Here is a 12238-nt window from a genome sequence, read left to right on the forward strand (position 1 = left end):
GGCCAGAGAGTAACCAGGGCCCTCATCCTGATGATGTGTGTGAGGATGACTTTGTGTGAGGAGCTAAAGAATTTTTTATTTGATGTCCAAAAAGTTAAAAGAGCCAATGGCTTACTAAAGTTTGCTTTTTGGAAAAGGCTTGCGGGGTAGGCAGTAGCCTGGAGGTTACTGAGGAAAAGAGGATCCCATATGAGACAGTGCAGAGCTATTTTAGAACCTGCAAATGGGACATGTATAGCTTGCATTCACTCCTTACCCTTGAGAGATCCAAGTACACTTGGCCCTCCCACTTCTGAATCTTACTGTGTTGGGTTTCTCCCTATCCCTTTTCCTCACTGAACTATCTCTTTCAGATCTGTTCAGACACAGGCAAGCTCTGTTGCTTTGTCTGCAAGAACTCGAAGTAGCTTAGCACTTGGTGATACTCAGTTAAGTTTAGCCAAGATTGGAAGCACCACCCATAACTACCCTGCCGTCACTGGGCCAGCTCCTACCAGTGCCATTCCTACCATGTGGTCCTCCCTACAGCACATAGTCCACAGTCCACTGCATCTCTTTGGGATCACAGCCCTACTGGGCCAATCTCCACTCCTCAGCTGCCGTGAGAGTCCAGTGAACAAAAAGCCACCGTGCTAGAGTTAACTGATTAGAAATGGGGGAAAGAGGCTGGGATCCTGGATGGTGACAATATTCACAAAGAATCCAGGAGAAGTTTGGCTGAAAACACATAAATTCTGTTAGAGCAAGGATGAGTCTGAGGTTGCTGAGGCACATTTAAGTGGAGCTGTCGAGGGGGCATTTGACATAGGATATGGGTCTAGAATTTAGAAGAGAAGTCTGAGCAGGAGCTAAAGGCATGTGAATCTTCAATAAGCCCTTGGTAATTGAAGCTGTGATTGCAGATGAGGTCACCCAGAGACAGCAAACAGAGTGAGAAGAGCGGAGTACAGAATAAATCCAGGGACCCTGACATTTAGAAGATGAGAGCCACAGGGAGCCATTAAAGGGAGCTCAGAACGAGCTGAGATTTAATGGCAAAGAGGAGAGATGCACGGGCAGAACAACCCGCAGATCAGATGGCTCAGGGAGGGCAAGCAAAAGGAGGAAAGAAAGTGCCGGTTTGTCTTGTCCACTCAGGGCTCAGGTGATGACATTCACTGTGCAGTGACAAGAGCAGAAACTGATTCAAGAGGGAGTGGGAAGTAAGGAAAGAAGAGAGTTAACTGGACTTTGCAGGAAGTTTGCCTTTGAAGGAAAAGAGAGAGATAGGATGGTAGTAACAGATATTGTTTGGCTTTTAAGATTAGAAAGATGTGAGCAAGTTTATGGGCTTAAAGTAAAGATAAGGGTGAAGACATTAGGATGGGGGATCAGATCTAAAGCCTTAAAAAACACCCCTTCAGAAAATACAAAGTCACTATTCTACCTTTATCCCCTATTGAAACCATTTACTAAGGTTTTCCAACTTCCGTGGAGTTTAATCATTCCTCTTCTTACTCAGCCTCTCTGCGGCATTTGCTGCTGCTGAACATTTCCGGCTTCTAAAAATTCTGCATAGTCTTGGTTTTCACCACTGTACTGTTTCTGTACTGTCTAACCTTCTCTTGGAGTTCTTACTATTCCTGTGATAGACACTGTTTTTTTCCCCATCTCTAAAGACTTGCTGGTCCCTCTATTTCTCCAGTTGTACCTGCTTCCCCAGTTGTCTCATTCCCAAATGTCACTTCAAGTGTTTATTCTAACTGCTGGCAGAATATATCTAAACATAATTAAAATAACAATAAAGACTATCATTATCATACAATAATTGTCTAGTTCTTCCCAGTTTTCAAATTTCAAAGTGCTTTTCCTCTATTATCTCATTTCTTCAGAAAGAGCTAGAACAGCCCCTATTTAATAACTATGAACACTGGAGTTCAGAGGCATATTTGGGTCCAAACTAATCTTGCACCAAAAACTTACTTTTCTTGTCTTTGTTAATGGCAAAAAAATACCTTGATCTCCAGGCCAGAAACCTCGTACAGCTTAATTCCCTTCTCTTCATCCCACCCCTGATTTCTGTCCCTGAGGGATATGGAGTCAATCTGCCCAGTACCTCAGGTTTGCCTTCTTTGGTAGGATCTGCCATTTTACATGTTTGCACACAACCTCACTCTTATCAAGATAATGAGCTGGCTATTGTCACCCAAACTTGGCTTACCTGTTACTACTAGGTATTCCTGCTTGTTAACCCTGAAAACTCCTCATGGAAATACTATGAACAGCTGAGAAAAGGATGACAGGAAAGAATGATAAGAAACTATCCCATGTTGTTTGCCCCCAGAAAATTTTTATAAATTGTCTTTTCATTTAAAATCATCCTGTAATTAATTCACCGATCCATTCACTCAACTCCCACTACTGTGTGCTCACAATATGCCGGCTGTGCTAGTGGCTGGTGTCAGGGAGACCTGAGTCTACTAAGAAACATGTCACATGGAATGTTATAATTGCTTTAAAACTTTAGTGAGTGCTTCCCTTTGCTGTGAAAATGATACGGCCAGTCACACAGAGCTGGCCTTTAAGGGGTTAGTGCCCAGCAGAGCAGTGAATACACATACTGGCAACAAAACATGAGGTTCATCCTAACCACTTGGTTTAAAGGAGGTATCCCTGGACCAGTTGCCACAGTAACCTCTAGGTTCGAGGCCCAGGCCCTCCTGCAGGGGCTGGGCAGGGCCCCCGGGAGCCAAACTGTTCCTGGAACAATGAGGGACATTTGTGAGTTGAAGGACAAAATGAAAAGGTAAGAAGCAGAGGCTCTGAGAAGAGTAGGGATGAGAGCTGGTTCCCAGGGCAGAGAAACTGTTGGTCTCTTAGTGTGGTAAGGAGAGGGGTCAAGCAAGCCCAGTCAGTTTGAGTATAAATAGGGAAAACTCTCCAAACATATTGAACAGTAAATGCTTTGTTTTTAAAAAAAGTGCATTTTTAAAAATATAACATACAGAATAGCACAAAGAAGAACATAAACATTCATAAGAGAATAACTTATCAACATTTTTTGTAACTAATTTATTCAAATGGATTGTTACTGTGGAACAAGAACAGAGTTCAGCAAATGTAAGTGCTTCAAAATGGGGCAGAAACAACTTTGGAGTTTCCCTCAGGAATGTTAAGTAAATATGCCCTATCAGTTGGTTAAAATATGGCTAAATATGGCAAGTGATTTGAGTCAAGATAAAGGACCTACGAAAAAGTTGACTTAACTACTCTGTTCATTCATTCATACATGCATTTAGCAAATCCTTATTGAAACCCTACTGTGTGCTAGGCACTGAGGCCTGATTTCTAATATTCCTGTTTTGTTTGGCACCAGGTTACTACTAGCAACTTTGAGAATGCCAAGGAGTGGACAAGGTGGCACTGGTAAATCAGAACCCCAGTGTTCACCAACATGTAGTCCAGATGGAGGTGCTCTCTGTGGTTTCCTAGCAGAGGAGCTGCTGTAAGCGAGGAGCTTTTCCCCACCACATGAGGGCCTACTGTCAGCACCATCTGTCCTGGCTCTGACCTCAGGTCTACAAGATGCTCCCCTAACAAAAAGCACACCCCTCCACCCCCAACCCCACGCCACCCCCGGCCGCGCATGCAGTCCACAGACCAATGGGACTGGTTAGAAGAGCGGAGTGATCTTGACCTCCTCTCGCCAGACAAGAGTTCATCCAAATACGCAGGTCCACCAAAGAAAGGAGTTGAGGGAGGGAGATCCTAGACTGTGAAAGGAGATGACAAGGGGGGGATCCTGAGGCTTGAGAAATCTGACACTGAAGATGCACGAAGACAAGGAGGCAAGGCGGCTGGGGAGGTGCAGAAGGCTCGAGGAGGCAGAGGCTCTGATGACAATGGAAAGGTAGAGAGCTTGTCTGGGTGGAGAGGCGGGGCCCTGCAGGTAGATCCTAGCGCAAGGGCCAAATAAATGTCTCCTTTCAGATGTCATCAGTTGCAAACCTGCCTGTTTAGCAAAGGAATATAAACAAGAGTCCCTATTTGAACACACCTCACATTAACAGCTCAGGTTTCCTCTAGCTCATTATGTCTAATTTCCAAGTAAAACTACAACAGTGACTTTCATGTTCGGTCTCCTTTATGTTGTAAATAAATAGCAAGCCCCATTGTGTCATTCTTTGTAGCTTTTTTGGTTATCTCTGAGGGAGCAAATATTGACTATAAAAGAATTTATCTTAAAACTTTGCTGTGAAAGGTGAAACATTTTGACACGTGATCATCAGTTGTGGAGTGCTGAACTTTTGAAGTCTAAAATTCATAGGCACCCCAGACCTGCAGAGGCAACAGCCTGGGCCCTCCCCACGTGCCCCTCTTTCCCCCTTTCTTCCTCCCCTTCCTCCTCCACCCCCACCAGGAAGAGGGCGGGGGAGGCAGGGGGTGGGGAAAGCAGGAAGCCCTAGCCTTTCCACTACTCCTATTGTCCTGCACCCCCCTCCCCACAACGCCTCCCTCCCTTCTCCTTTCCCTTCCCTCCTCCCCTCCTCCCCTGCAGTCTTGGCTTTCACCCCCATCCACCGGCGACCAAAGATTTGACCACTCAAAGTCCAGCTCCCAGGAACACTGCTCGACATGGACACCGGTGTAACGGAAGGTGGATTAAATGGCATTCTCACCATCCCACGACTTATGCATGGAAAGAAATTTGGCAGAATCATCAGAAAGAATAGAGAATCCGTTAAGAAGATGCTCAAGGGGAGTGGTGCATGTATCAACATCTCAGAAGGAAATTGTCCTGAGAGAATTATCATTTTGGCTGGACCCACAAATGCTATCTTCAAAGCCTTTACTATGATCACGGGTAAAGTGGAAGAGGACATCAGCAACTCTATTACCAACAGCACAGCTGCCAGTAGACCCCCCCCCCCAGCCTCCCTGAAGGGGGTCCCTGCTTGTCCATGTAGTTCTCTCATTGGGAAAGGTGGTTGCACAATCAAGGAAATACGAGAGAGTACAGGGGCTCAGGCCCAGGTGGCAGGGGACATGCTCCCCAACTCAACTGAGCAGGCCATAGCTATCGCTGGCACTCCACAGTCCATCACTGAGTGTGAAACAGATCTGTGGGATTCTCTCCCAGTTCCCCCCAAAAAGATGCGACCATCCCATACTGGCCCAAGCTGTCCAGTTCTCTGGTCATCTTTGCAAATGGTCAGCTGATAGCATTCAAGGACAGTATGCCATTCCACAGCCAGATTTGACCAAGCCGTACCAGTTGCCAATGCAACAGTCTCATTTTCCCATGACGCATGGCAACTCAGGGACTGGGTGGTTTTGAAACTGGAAAAGCCAGTGTGTTCTTGCTGCCTGTCACTACCAGAACCGCTAAGCAGAGACAGGGATTGAATCTTTATGGGAGCTTTATTCAGATGCTCTCCTAAGTGTTCAGGAAGCAGTATACCTCCTTTCTTATTCTTTTTCCACGCACTATTAGCACCTTCTTCATCAAAACCCCATCTCTCAGCTTTCTCTAAGTCTGCAGCCAACTATTCAGGGTCAAACTGTGACAAGTCTAGAACAGGTACCAAAGGCATTATAAACGTCCCTTTAGCAGCCTCTTTCACTGCTCCATCAGCCAGATTGTTTCCTCTAAGCCACTTCATTGTCCTGTTTCTGATGCCCCGGGCAGTGCATAACTGCCACCTGTAAAGGTACCTGAACAGCTTCTAATAATTTTAAAATTTCTGCTGCATGCTTATTCTCCTTTTTATTGGAGGTTAATATTTCTTTTTTCCTTCCAGATGGAACCATGTGATTGCAAAGTTAGGAAAGCTTACCTCGAGCCAATATACACATTCACACTCTCTTTTCATGAGGCAATTTCAGTCTCCTCATCAATGCAATCAGTTCAGCTTTCTGAGCAGAGGTTCCCAGTAGCAAGGCCTTGGCCTCCACTATTTCTTCAAGGGTCACAGGTGCATAACCAGCCTTTCTGTTTCCTTTGTCCATATAACTGCTTCCATCTGTATAAAGAGTCCAGTCTGCCTCTTCTAGAGGAAGGCCCTGTAAATCAATTTTACTAGAATAAACTTCATCAATTATCTCAGCACAGTCCTATATTAGTGCAGCCTGAGTCAGGCTCTGGGAGAAGGGAGGTAGGATTTAACTTATAGTTTTGAGGGAGACATTGGGATTGTGGAGAAGGATTGGTACCTGCCCCCTCTTCCAGCAGTAAGCCGCCAATTTCTCTTTTGCTCCAGCAGGCTCAGCACTCGGTGGAGGGCGTAAATGGTGATAGGCTGTCCCGAGGAAAACTTCAGCTTCCTGTAAGAGCTCTCAGGTGGCTGCCACAGCTCTTAAGCGGGCAGGCCACCCCTGGACAGTGTGATGCAAGGGGGTGCAGAATGTCACTAAGCATTTGGGTGAGGACTCCTAGGACAATCCCCTGCCTTTCATGAAGGTATAACTGAGAGGGCTTTAGTAGGTTTGGAAGCCCCAAGGCTGGTGCAGAAGTCGGGTGCACCTCCAGGGACTCAAAAGCCGGGGTGCGCTCCTTCGTCCATTCTAAAGGGATATACTCTGACCCTTTCAGAGTTTTTCCAGTTTAACAGATCTGATGTAGAAAACGGCACATGTGCCCACATACCCAGAGAGCTGGCCCTCTCACCCTACTCCCACTGGGAGTCTTCGCAAAAGGTATTGCCCTGCCCTGGTAGGGCTTGTTCTGCATCGAATTTGGTTCCCTGATGGGTTCAAGACAATGAGAGCAGTTCCAGCTCACTCTCCCCAGCTCCCTCAGCCAAGCAACGAGGAAGATCCCCCAGGACTGGAGGGGCCGTGGGAACCCTGACCGTGCTCGCAACAGCCGTAACCTCTAGATCTTCCTGGGGGCTCTCTCCTCTGAGCTTCCACTGTAGTTCACAGGCAAATTCCCTTTTCTCTGGACCATTAATCTATTTCCTTTTAATCCTGCATCCTGATTAATGAAAGTTTCTAGGTAAGGCATTCTATCCCACTTTCCTGATCTTTGACAAGGCGACTAATTGCAGTACAATACAGTAATTTAAAGACCCATTCCGCAGCCAGTGCTCTCCTGAGTCTAGATTATACAATACATAAGCCAAACGCTATTACAATAAAAACCACTTTTTTTTTGAGTCATGGGTTTATAAGTATCAATCAACCAGTCAGACAAAACTTTCCCCAAAGGGCTGTTTCCCAGAACAGAGGCTTCTCCCCCTCTATCTGGTAGGATGGGGGGGCGGGAGGAAGGAAGCCTCTGTAAGATCACAAAAACCAACAGGCACCTTAATTTAAACCAGAAGACATATTTTTAACAGCCAGAAGACACCTTAACTCCTGACGATCTAAATCATGACCTGGGATCATAACCTAAACAGGAAGCACAGTGATCCACTCAAAAAGTGAAGACAATGGAAGGTGCCCACTGTCAGAGGAGGAGAGTCCCCAAATGAAATCACTTGGCAGCTGCTAGGGAGCCTCCAAATCCACACCCCGGGGTCCCCAGTCCAGGCAACCAAAGGGGGGCTCCCAGCAAATACCCAGACTTACTGGAGAGGCACAAAGTCTATCCAGGGAAGGAGTCACCAAAATATGAAACCAGAAAAGGCGACATTTGTGCTCCCTGTCACTACCAGAACCAATAAGCAGAGACAGGGATTGAATCTTTATGGGCACTTTATTCAGCAATCTGAGAAGACGGTGGGTTATGTACCCTAACGGACCATCTTAAATCACCCTGGAGCACACAGCTCAGACGCCACCGTGACAGTGTGCAGCCCTCCAGAGGCACAAAGGTGGAACTGCTTGTGGTCTCCTGGAGTCAAGGTGGGTCATACCTTCAGTTCCTGGAACAATACCTTTTTACATGCATTGATTACTAAGCTTATTAGCTATTACCTAAACTAAAATTTTCCAACTCTTGAATCCCCCATCAGTTTGAATGCATCTGCTCAGACTACTTCTCATGAACTCACCATTCCGAATGATTTGATTGGCTGCATAATCCGGCATCAAGTCACCAAAATCAAACAGATCCATCAGATGTCCTGCGAACCCACTAGAAGAATCTACTGAACCCATTGGAAGAACCTACTGATAGGCAGGCTACCATCACTGGATCTGCTGTCAGCATTAGCCTGGCTCAATATCTAATCAATGTCAGGCTTTCTTCAGAGACAGGAGACATGGGGAGCAGCTAGAACAATGCAGATTCATCCATAATCCCTTTCTGCTGTTCATCACCACTCATGACCCAGCTGTGTAGTTTCTGAACAGTCGACAATCCCAGGTTTTAAATAGTTTATAAATTTTCAGTTTCTACCCACTTTATCATCTACTCATAATTTTTTAATTAAAGTGCTTTATGGAGTGGATAAGGAGGGAAATGGGGGACATCTGTAATTGTGCCAATAATAAAAAAATTTTAATAAATTTAAATTAAATTAAATTTCTTTCTCTGTTCAGCTGTTAATGCTGAAATCCATATTTGGTTTTGTAATTTTCTCCCTCATGGTTTTTTGTTTTGGGTTTTGTTTTTTGTTTTTTGGGGCTTATAAATTGTTTTTTTGTTTGTCATTGAAATGTAAAAGTGAAATATTAATACATTTCAGTTCAGTTCTGTACTGCCAGAAGTTTTTCAAAAAAAATTAAAAGATAGACTGGAGCTCTTTCTTTGTAACTAGAAACTGGATGCCACAGTGATTAAATAAATAAATAAATTTCATATGCAGGAAATTTGGCTACTTTATGGAGATGTTTGAACTGATTAACAGTTCACCTGTGAGACAGAATTCTACAAAATAATAATTTGTAAAGTAAAATAACTTTTCTATGACTCTGAAAATTATATCAGCCCTGGCTGGTGTGACTCAGTGGATTGAGCACAGGCCTGTGAACCAAAGGGTCACAGGTTCAATTCCCAATGAAGGGCACATGCCTGGGTTGCAAGCCAGGTCCCCAACAGGGAACATGTGAGATGCAACCACACATTGATGTTTCCCTCTCTTTCTCCCTCCCTTCCCCTCTCTAAAAATAAATAAATAAATAATTTTTTTAAAAATGAAAATTATATCAAACAGGTTTGGACTGTGCCGATTAAATGTATACAAAATTAAATCAACTTAAGGACTTGCCCAAAACTTACGGTGAAAGTGGTTTCCAACTCTACTTAAGTTGTAGTTCTGCTTTTTAAAGCTAATTGTTGTTTTCTGTCATTAATGCCAGAATGCTGTGCTTTCTAGTACTGAATTTCAATCCCATCTGGAACATATGTGACACAAGCTAGAAATTTAGGAGCAGCTCCCTTGCATCATTAAATCACAAGATATATTGTCTCATTAGAATTTCATGAATTCCACTTACAATAAAAGCTAGATCATCTGACGTTGCCTTAATAAGGTCTAGGATTGATGTCTCTAATACTCTCCCAAAATAAAGCATTATGCTAGTCGACTACTAATATTGAAATTCAACTAGTGTCAATACATGTAAGACAAGAATATAAATAAATCTGCCCCAGTTGGTGTGGTTCAGTTGGTTGGGCATCGTCTTGCAAAGTGAAGGATCACAGATTCGATTGCTGGTTGGAGCACATGCCTGGGATGCAGGTTCAGTCCCCCAGGGCACATATGGAAGACAGCTAACTAATCCATATTTCTCTCTCACATCAATGTTTCTTACCCTCTCTTCCTCCCTTCCTTCACGGCCCTCCAAAGTTAAATATAAAATATTTTAAATAAATAAATTTTTCTCCCAAAATTAAAAATAAGAAAAGCTTCAGATATTTTTAAGAAATTCCTTCTTAAGAAATTTGGTGTAGGACACGGAGTGTTGAATTTTATGCAAATATTATGTTCCTAAATATGTTATATAATTTAAAATACAAATTCAAGACAGAGCCTGACAAAAAGTGTAGCCTTTATTTTTGCTTATCTGTTAAAGAAGAAATGCCATGTGGTAATACTTAAATGCAGCTTATAATTTATTAACGCAACCAGTTCTAGAATATGGGATTCTTTATTATAATTTGGAAAGATTTTCATTTTTTCAACCTTTGCATAGAAAGTGTTACTGCCTGGGCTGGTGTGGCTCTGTGGATTGAATGCCGTCCTGCAAGCCAAAAGGTCACCAGTTTGATTCCCAGTGAGGACACATGCCTGGGTTGCTGGCCAGGTCCCCAGTTGGGGATGTGTGAGAGGCAACCTATCGATGTATCTCTTGTGCATCAATGTTTTTCTCTGTCTCTTTGTCCCTCCCTTTTCCTCTATCTAAAAATCAATAAATAAAATCTTTTTTAAGAAGTATGACTTAATAACTTTTAATGCTCTACTTCAAATTTAAATAATTGAAAAATATATTAAACATAACATGTTACATAGGAACTTGAGGAGGTTTTACAAAAGGAAAAGAAACTGGAGACTACTCATTAAAATAACCTGGTTTAGCCATATATAATTTGTCTTCATCAAATTTGCAGCATATATGATGAAGAGCCAATATGCCTAATAATATACAAAGAATTTCTAATAGTCAATTAAAAAAAGATAAGTTAATAATGTAAATCTTCCTGTCTCTCTACAGAATCTTTAGTAAAATTCACTTAACTCCTATAAAAAAGAAAAAAGATAAACTGTATTTTTTTAAATGGGCAAAAGAAATGAACAAGTGTTTCACAAAAGAAATACAACCTATAAATATAAGAAGATGCTTGACATCAGCAGTAATTAAAGACATTCAAATTAAAGCAATGTTTAGGACATTTTCACCTTATCAGACTGACAAAGGTAAAAGAGACCAATAAGTAACCATTGTTGTCCCAGGTGGCATCGGGGATGGAAGAACTTTTTTAATCACTGGTAACGGAAGTATACATTGTTACAGACTCTGAAAGAAGGTGATTTGGCTAACTATTTGAGAACAAGAAATTTCACTTGTGGGAATTTGCCCTAAGGAAATAAACCCATGCCTAGAGGCAGATGTCCATGAGCATTGTCTGCAGGACCTAGGATGTGACTGCCTCCTTCAGGCCTCATCCGTGAAGGCTGACTCAGTTCCACCTGCACCAGCTGCAACACACCGCCTGTCGCTTCAATGGCTTCCACCAGGATCCAGGCACAGGGAGAACATAGGGATTTTCGCCACCGACCTGGGTAAAAATACAGGTGGGACTTCTCATCTCTCAGTAGCATTTCACTGAAAAATCCTCTAAAGATCCACCTCTTCACTTGGGCCTCTGGCCAACCCTATGGCTCCTCCCAGGTCCCTATCCAGGAAACCTGCTGACTGGTCTCGAAATGCCAGACCCAGAGGCTGGCATCCACCCTACAGGCAGGACTCACCAAGCCATCTCTGCCCAGGAGGCAAGACTGCTCGTACTGGCTAAGAACAAGAAAATGTTCCCCTGTTACCATTATATTTGTAGTGGTGAAAAGCTAGGCCACCGTATAAATGTACATATATATGGGATTAGACAAATCATGATACATTCATACAATGGACTGGTTTTTGAAAGAAATGAGTTGAGTCCATTTTGGACTAAATTGGAAGGATGTCCAAGAGGTACAGCTAAAGGGAAAAAGACTGTTGAAGAACAAAATTCAACTGAGTATATTTGAAGATCTAATTAACTTTAACAATTTATGAATCAGGCAGCATTTGTATAACAACTAGAAAGGAGCTGCCATGAGGTGTACAAAATGGAAGGGTTTTCTTTTTGTTGAGGTTCACTGAACTTTTTTTTATTTTATTTTTCAGTTACAGTTTACATTCAACATTATTTTATATTAGTTTCAACTGTACAGCATAGTGGTTAGGCAATCATATATTTTACAAAGGAGTCCTTCCAATATTTTCAGTACCCACCTGGCACCATACGTAATTATTACCTTACTATTGACCGTATTTCCCATGCTGTACCTTACATCCCTGCGACTATTTTGTAACTACCAGTATGTACTTCTGAATCCCTTCATGTTTTCCACCAAGTCCCCCAAACCTCCTTCCCTCTGGCAATTATCAGTCTGTTCTCTGTTATGAGTCTGTTTCTATTTTGTTTGTTCATTTATTTTGTTCTTTGTTGTTGTTGTTGTTCTTTAGATACCACATATAAGTGAAATCATACGGCATTTGTCTTTCTCCGGTCGATGTATGTCGCCTAGCACAGTGCCCTGTAGGTGTGCCACGGCGCGCTGGTGCGCCGCAAGGATTTTTAGAACATGCAATGCCTGACTGTTTAGTC

At 43.0% G+C, this 12238-nt stretch overlaps 1 protein-coding gene and 1 pseudogene across 1 annotated transcript in view; one reads left to right on the forward strand and one right to left on the reverse strand.

Annotated features, from left to right (window-relative positions):
- Window positions 1–12238, reverse strand: part of EAPP (E2F associated phosphoprotein) — a 192234-nt gene that overhangs the window by 130493 nt on the left and 49503 nt on the right. The window lies entirely within an intron of this gene.
- Window positions 4615–8201, forward strand: LOC129074197 (poly(rC)-binding protein 2-like; annotated as a pseudogene).

This window comes from Pteronotus mesoamericanus, unplaced genomic scaffold, assembly GCF_021234165.1.
Source record: "Pteronotus mesoamericanus isolate MK-2021 breed Mesoamerican mustached bat unplaced genomic scaffold, CSHL_Meso_final contig_46, whole genome shotgun sequence".
NCBI lineage: Eukaryota > Metazoa > Chordata > Mammalia > Chiroptera > Mormoopidae > Pteronotus > Pteronotus mesoamericanus.